Raw genomic sequence first — 8,478 nt, forward strand, 5'->3', positions numbered from 1 at the left:
GGATACATATACTGCTGTCAGAGGAGAATTGATCTCCATGCCAAGATTTGACAAAGTTAATCTTTTACTACATCTTCTGTCCTTATTCTCCTTTGATATGTTGTCTTATAGATTAAACTAGAATGCAATGTATATGCTCTCTAGTCCTAGGACATAGGTTTTAGCTACTGTGATGCAGTAGGTCTGAGTATGGTCAGTGCCTGAATGGGACACCAACTGGAAACCATATGTAGACCACCTTGAATTCCCATGGTGAAAAACTGGTAGGATATAAAGTGTAAAGGTAAAGGGACCCCTGACAGTTAAGTCCAGTCGAGAACGACTCTGGGGTTGTGGCGCTCATCTCGCTTTACTGGCCAAGGGAGCCGACGTTTGTCCACAGACAGTTTTTCCGGGTCATGTGGCCAGCATGACTAAGCCGCTTCTGGCGAAACCAGAGAAGCGCATGGAAACGCCGTATACCTTCCCGCTGGAGCAGTACCTATTTATCTACTTGCACTTTGACGTGCTTTTGAACTGCTAGGTTGGCAGGAGCAGGGACCGAGCAATGGGAGCTCACCCCGTTGCGGGGATTCGAACCGCCGACCTTCCAATCGGCGAGCCCTAGGCTCAGTGGTTTAGACCCCAGCGCCACCCACGTCCCTCATATAAAATGTACTAAATAATATTTGTTTAAAAATTCCTCTAGGGCAAAGTGATGCAGGTGGGGTGGGAACCTGTAGCCCTTCAGGTGTTGGACTCAAACTCCCATAATCCCTGACCATTGGCCATGCATTGAGGCTGATAGGAGTTGGAGTCAGCAGCTTCTGGAGGGCCATGGTTGCTGTTATGCTGTTGTGAGGGATTCTATTTGGGGGGTTGAATAATAGTGAGACTAGATAAGCCAGTCTAAGTTGCATTTTCAGCTGAATTTGGGGAAGCCAATTGAAAAATCCATTATGTTGAGCTATTTCAATTGCTTATGTTTGATTTGTTCATTGCAAACAGCTGAAAGTATGCAAATTTAGATAATAAACCTGATTTCCAATGGGGGTTGAGTAATTTCAATTGCAACTGTATATAAATTGGCAGAACTGCACTGAGTTTAAGAAAAGGATGTGAAGTTGAAGACCTGACTGTGCTTTGTCAAAATCTAAAGGAAACAGAAGATGTCAGTTAGACACATGACATGGGAATTTTCAGTTGAAAAAGGCTCGTAGAGCAAAATTCTTGCATTTTGTAATTAATTCCCCCCCCAAGTAGTTTCCAAATCAATGTTGGTAGGAAAATAGAAGGAAAATGCAGATTTTGCATACTCCTACTTGTGTGGCCTGTAATGATGATAACATTTGATTCACATGTTTTGTTAGAGTCCGAACATGATGAGGAATCAGTGCCAAATGTAACCACTTTATGTAAGCTTCCATGACCTATAGTCTGTGTATAAGGCACACTCCAGAAAACAATAGTTGCAACTAATATATTTGGCTATGTATTTAAGTTCTAGGGATGTCTATGAGATTCTCCCACATTCATAGTTCATAGAGTTTTTGAGACAAATATTTGTTATGAAACAGATCATTAGTGATTTCAATGAGATGTACAGCTGGATCATATACACATTTGTTCAGAATTGTTCCCATTGAGTTGAGTGGAGCTTACAGCCCAAAACTATGCATACCTACTTGAAAGTAAGTTACATTGAATTCAATGAGGCTTAGTCACAAATAATGATTGTTAGATTACACTCCTGTTATTTGGGATTGTCAATCTGTCTACAGGAGAGAGAAAAGATCTGTTTTCTGCGAGAGAAGACACCAGGGACTTTTCATCTAGATCAAAACTTGATGTTTCTTAATTTTATACCTGAAAATAAAATGTACTATGGTACAGTGCATATCAAGGAGACAAAATATATTATTTTTCTCTTCCCCCTACCCCCAGTACAATGCACATTCTATTTCTTGTTTGTGTTTCTTTGGTTGAGCATGCTTTTGGCATTGACATTCATGGACCTGTATGTCCCTTTCAATTTCAGAATGACCAAAGACCATGGCTTTACGAGTGAGAAGAGGATTGTGCTCAAAACTGGTCATTGAGTTTTTAGGGCTCTCATATGGGTCACTCATAAGTTTATGTGACCTCTACCAACAATGCATATTTATTGGTCACCAGAGTCACCTGGTTGTGGAGTCAAATATTGGTAGTGGCATCCTAACTATCAGCCAGACAGAGACTCTGCTGATTCTGCCAGTTTGTGCAACTTGAAAATAGTTCTCACAGTAGATGGGGCAAAAATTAACTAACACATGCTTGTTTTGATCCCCTTTTAGTTAATGTATGAAATAAATTCATGGAGAGGATAACATATTCCACTTTCTTTGCCCTGTATATGTTTTAATAAACACATTAGGAGCAAACCTAAATACAGATTAGAGTAATGATTTCATAACCTCATATTGGTAGAACTCATCAGCTTACAAAAATACCGTCACATGAAGGGAAGAATAAAGGAACTATGGTGATTTTCAGATACAGTTGACAAGATACCATTTAGTAAACTTTTATTTTTTTTTAACTAACAGTATTCGGGGATGTTGTATTCAAGACTGCATCTAATAATCTCATCAAAATGCAAAAACAGTGACTGTGTTATAAAACCAATGATCTGTTATATTCTGCAAGAATTTACAAAAGCCTAATGTCATTTACTACACCATGAGAACCATAGTTGGATTAAAAAAAAAGAATTCAAAAACTGATTGCTGCTGACGAAAAAGCAAACTGTTTGCTAATGTAGAGCTTTCAAGGTATGACGTTCTTTGCTTACAAAGAAACACAACGCTGTGTTCAGATGGAAATGACATGTTGGTTGGAATGAGCTTTGAAAGAAATTCAGAACCGTATTCATTACAGTGAATTACTACAATGTAAGGATTTTCTAGTCTGCAGTTAATAAGGAGTACATTATATAGCATGGACCACAGAGAACCCTACAGGCTTTGCGGAGTTCATTCACTTTTAGTATAAAATTATATAGCCACATCTTAGGAATGTGTTTGCTAATGATCACACATGAAAGGCTTGGCATCAAGGTTGGGAAACTTTAGGCCTAGGGCCAAATGTGGTTCTGCAGACCTCTCTACCCACCTCTCAATACTCTCTCAGGCCACACCAATCCCTTACTGACTGTGCTCCGTGACATCTTTGAGTGAACTGTGTCCCTGAGCTGTGACAATGCCTCTTGCTGGCCTGGATTCATCCTTACTCTCAGTGAAAGCTCTTTCGTTGCCACAGTTGCTCTGTAATGAGTAAACTTTGGCCCTCCAGATGTTGCTGAACTACAAGTCTCATCAGGTCCAACAAGAATAGACAGTGACCAGGGATGCTGGGAGTCATAGATTAACATCATCTGGAGGGCCAAAGGTTCCTTACACCTGATGTAGGTGTTTTTATGATAACGTCTGTCAGGGGTTCAGGAGCAGAGGCAAGGGCAAGGGAGGAAACAGAGAGCGAGGGGGAGGAGGCAGAAGAAAAGATGAGTGATGACGACGACCCGAGATCTCCAAGTCTTTCCAGTGAATCAGAAGATTCACAGAAAGGAGCACCAGTGGTCCGGGCAAGGGGGGAGCCTAGGGGGACACCCCAGGAAGATAGGGCCAGAGGGGACTCCGAGGAGAGCAGTTGGAAATCGGGACCAGCGTCACAGCCAGAGAGCAGGGAAGAGGAAGAGCGCCAGAGATCAAGCGCTGGCAGCTCGCAACAGGGGGGAGGGCACGAGTCAGGAGTGGCCACACCTCCATCGGGGAGCGAAGAAACGGTCAGACGGAAAGTGGAAGGTTGGGCGCGCGCGCCAAGTTCAAATGCACAGGAAAGTGACGCAGTAGGCAGCCCGGAAAGGGAGCCAGGTCCTAAAGCCCGGCGCAAGGAGACAGGGAGTTCCGGGGGGTCGGCGTCAGAAGAATCCCGGAAGGAAGAGACCCCGGGGGGCAGAGGGACCCAGAGGAGAGCAGTCAGGCGGAAAAGGTGGAGCAGGGCTAGGATATTAAGTTGGTGCACAAGGGGCGGAGACTCAGACGGAGCTTCACCGATCTAGCCATTAGACGTAGAGTTGCACGCAGTAGCTTGGGAATGGAAACTGTAACTCAATAAAGACTTTTACTTAATGACCGCTGGCTAGCGTGATCCTCTGTGAGCTAGGATCTTGAAGCAGCTCTGACAAACCATGTCAAAACAGTCGGAGCTATAATTTACCGTACTCCGAGATTAGAAGCTGTTCAGGGAAGGCTTCCTCTACACATCAGTGTGTTGGCAGTAAAGCAGTACGGTAAAGCTAGGGCCTTGTCATAACACACACACCACTGAATGGTCACGGTCTGGGTCAGCTTGACCCACACTTCAAGTAGGTAATTGTACAAGCTCTCAGAGTTCATTTCTTTGTCGTTTATTTTTATACTCATAAACAGCAAATGTTTGCTCCCCAAGAGCTACTGCAGTTTGACACACAGAATCTACAGTGAAAACAGAAAGTCTTGGATGAATTCCTGAAACTGGCAATGGAGTCAGGCAGGCACATTTGTCTGGGAAGGTAATCCAAAAGAGAGGGGACTCTACAGAGGTGTACTATAAGATCAACTCACTCCTGTTTTCACTGTCACAAATGAGGGTTACCTTAAGAAGGGCCTCCTCTGACAATGCTAATTCACATGGCACAACATAATGGAGGGGAGCTTGTATTGACCAGTGGTGCTGTACCAAGTGGTGATTGACCTGGCATACTCAAGTTGTCTCTATTTGGAGACTTTTATATTTAATGTCTGATGTGAACAAAGACAAAATCTGATGCACCAGAGGTTCATTTTTGATTCCTCTTCTGGGGGTCTCACCTGGCTGTTTGCTGTTTTGGCTTGTAACTTGGTATGGAAGTGAGACTATGCGTGGGGTCCTGGTTGACCATTTACACTGGGAGATAATCATTGTTAATTCCATTTAACATACTGCTGACTTTACTGCAGGACCTGGGGTGAATTTGGAAGACTACTTGAGAGTGGTTCTAGTGAGTCTTCATGTGGTTTGTTGGTCACATGATGGGGTGATTAGGTGATCCAGTTGCTGCAGTATTGGTGCTTATCCAGTGAACCTAAACCCAGGCAACCGAAGTAAAGATTGTTGCCGGGGCTTAAAGATTTTGAATCCATTTTTGGATCCACGTTTGTGCCTGAGATACCAGGTCCTGGTATTAACCAGATGTGTAACTCTAGGAGCTAGCAATCATCATATCCTCAAGACTTGATAGTATAACACATTTTGTGTAGGACTGCTCTTGATGACTGCCTCAAAACTCCTGGTGTAAACTGTAATATCCAATCTTTTGACAGGGAAGAGTTCCTAGGAGTATATAAACCAGTAGTAGAGGGATAACTCCATTTTAAAGAACATTGCTTTGACTAGTACCTTCTCCATTATACTCTCCCACTTCAGTTATTTTTCTTCAAGTAGCATAAACCAATGTTAAGAATTTGTTAGAGTTTTCATATCGATATTACCTTACATTGCCATTATGGAACAGTTTGGGGCTTTGTGGCTAGCTACCATGACAATAGATGCACAGCCTGGAACCAGTTTTAGTTAATTAGAGTCAATCAATCCAAACTTTGCTAACTTACTCATGTGAAACAATAGTATAATGAACCAAAGTCTGCGAGATGCTTGGGAAACACAAATTATTGCACCCTGATAAATTAAATGTGACTATTACAAAACCTCCCTTCTAAATGAATACTCAGAGAGGGAATGTATGGGTGAATAACCATAATTTTAAAAAGAGGAAAAAAATGTAAAAGCAACTAAAATCCCAATTTGCTATTTTCATTTTTCTGTAAAAGAAATAACATGCTCATACTACCTCACATACAAGACAAAATGTGCATAAGATGGTAACCCTTTTGGAAAAGATTATTTTAAAAGACCTTTTCAACTGACCTTGTATACTTAGATTTCCCCAGGTATGAGAGTTTACAAAGAATTTGCTTGTTGTTCATGTGCCTCTTATAAACACAACCTCTTGCAAGTTGTCCTGTGTGACAAAGTTTCATCAAACTCATATCAATATACTGGTCTTGAAGAAGAAAGTGTAAGATGGAGATATGAATCAGCAGCTGGGCTGGAGAAGGTGGAGTAACAAGGTTCTTATGCTACCTGCACATGCCACAATCTTAAGGCCTATCAACATTCCTGAAGATCAGGCTTGAAAGAAAGGAACTTGGAAATGCTAGTAAAAATTAAGACAAGATTCAGGTGGATAAAGCAAACACTATGTAGCAGGGAGTGGCACAAAAGCCACACTCTACTGTAACCGTCATTTCTTTCCAGAATAATCCAAATCTAGCAGGGACTTGTTATTGTCACCAGATGAGCAGCAGGAATGTTCAAAGTACAGTTTTACAGCAGTTCTTGGGCATCATAGGCTACTGGATATTGACTGGGGCCACTTCTCATCCATTCTTCATCTTCATTCAAGCTGTAAACACTTTCTCACTCTTACTGGTTTTATTTATTAATATTCCTCATTTCCTCTTAAAATTCAAGGAAGCATACATGCTCCTCCCTTATTTATGCACACAACCACCCTGTGAGGAATGTTGAGAACAAGATCATCCAGTGAGCTCCATGGGTGAGTGTGGACCTGCATGTGGGTCTCTCCCACCATTGTCCAACCACTACAACACACTGACTTTCTGTGTTGGGGACCTTTCAGCGAAAATTCTTCCAGAACACTAATCTCTTTCCCAATCACAAATAGCAGAAAGCAAAGGCTAGGTCACTTTTACCAGTTCTGGGAAACCACAAGGCTAAACTTTAAATTATTATGCAACATTGAATTTAGACAATACAGTTTTAACTGTCTCGGAGTGAACAGTAGCTCTGAAAATCTCTCGGATGGGAACTGATGTGAATCGAGATATTTTCCAGGATATGTCTCTGATGGAATGAGCCTTAATGTGACCTTTCGAGTTAATTCTTTTAAAGAATAAAAAGATATTAAATCAAGTGTTTCAATATGGCTGTTGTAGGCACGATTTAACCTAAAGCTACTCATGAGTAACATTTCATCCTCTGCTTTCCATGCTCCAGAGCCTTCACATTGTTGCTTTTTAAAATCCCACCCCTGTGAACACAATGGACCCAAATTTCCTGGCACCAATTCAACTGCTTGTATTTGAAGTGGGCTACATGGGAATGCATTGTTTCTCTTAACCTATCATACAAGAGCATGAACCAGAAAGTAAGAATGGGAGATGAAAATATTTTGCATTGGTTCATTTAGGGTCAATAACTTAATTGTAACAAAATAATGAGCAAATGTTCAAGTTCTTCTGGCTAGGCTTTTGCAAAAACAAAGCAGAAGTAAAGAAAAAGATACTGCTTGGCATGATGTTAAAAGTGTGATAGTTTTAAAATGGAGTTGAGGAGGTGTTACATAGATATGCAAAGCAATTCTATGCATGGTTATGCCACAATATAAAATATCGAAGCTTGATCTCAGGTAAGAGACTGTATAGGATTGCAGCCTCAATCAGATTGCACTGTAGCAGGTATAAGGAGGATCTCTGGATGCATCAAAGGTTTCTTGGAAAGAGAAGAAACAGTTGTTTTCCCTCTGAAAATATAAAAAACCACTTCTATTTCCAGTCCATAACGCTTCTGCATATTTTTGAACCCATAAAATTATGTTCTGTTTCATTTCTACATTAGTTTGAGGGTGCTAAAAAAAAAATCCTCTCAAAGGACATGTTGTAAATACATAAATGCGCACTTTGATACTCTTTTTTATTTTTACTATATCACAATATTTGGAGAAGTACCATATTCAGTAGATAACTAAGGTTGCAGTCCTAACTCTACTTTCCTAGGAGCAAGCCCTACTGAATTTAATAGGACTTAATTCTAATAGGACTTAACTCGAAGCTACTAACATGAGTTTGACCAAGCTGTGGGAGGCAGTGGAAGACAGGAGTGCCTGGAATGCTCTGGTCCAAGGGGTCACGAAGAGTCGGACATGACTAAACAACTAAACAACAACAACAACAACTAATTCTAAGTAGACATAGTTAGATTTGCAGAAGTTCTGATTTGTGCACCAGTCCATGAAATATTGATGAGGTCATTTTGTAGAGGAATTTGTAAAGATCAAATTCTTCAAGCATACCTAGTCAGATTTGACTCCCAAGCATCACCTTTTTCTTTGCTATGCCTTGGCTTGTTTTTGTTTCTTTGTTTCTTTGCATGTTTGCTTCAACTATGCTTAAAGAAGAAGCATTCTTATAAACCTCAAAATGTGCTCACTGTTTTATGACATTTTATTTCATCCTGGAAAAGGTATTGTTGAGTTGCAGTGGCCGTGTGTGTGTGTCAATCTTAATGGAACCCTTGATCCCCTTCTAAACCTGCAATCCTGTATCTATGAGGGTAGACTACGGTATATAAAGGGAAGCTTGC

Source organism: Podarcis bocagei (assembly GCF_964188305.1).
Source record: "Podarcis bocagei genome assembly, chromosome: 8".
NCBI lineage: Eukaryota > Metazoa > Chordata > Lepidosauria > Squamata > Lacertidae > Podarcis > Podarcis bocagei.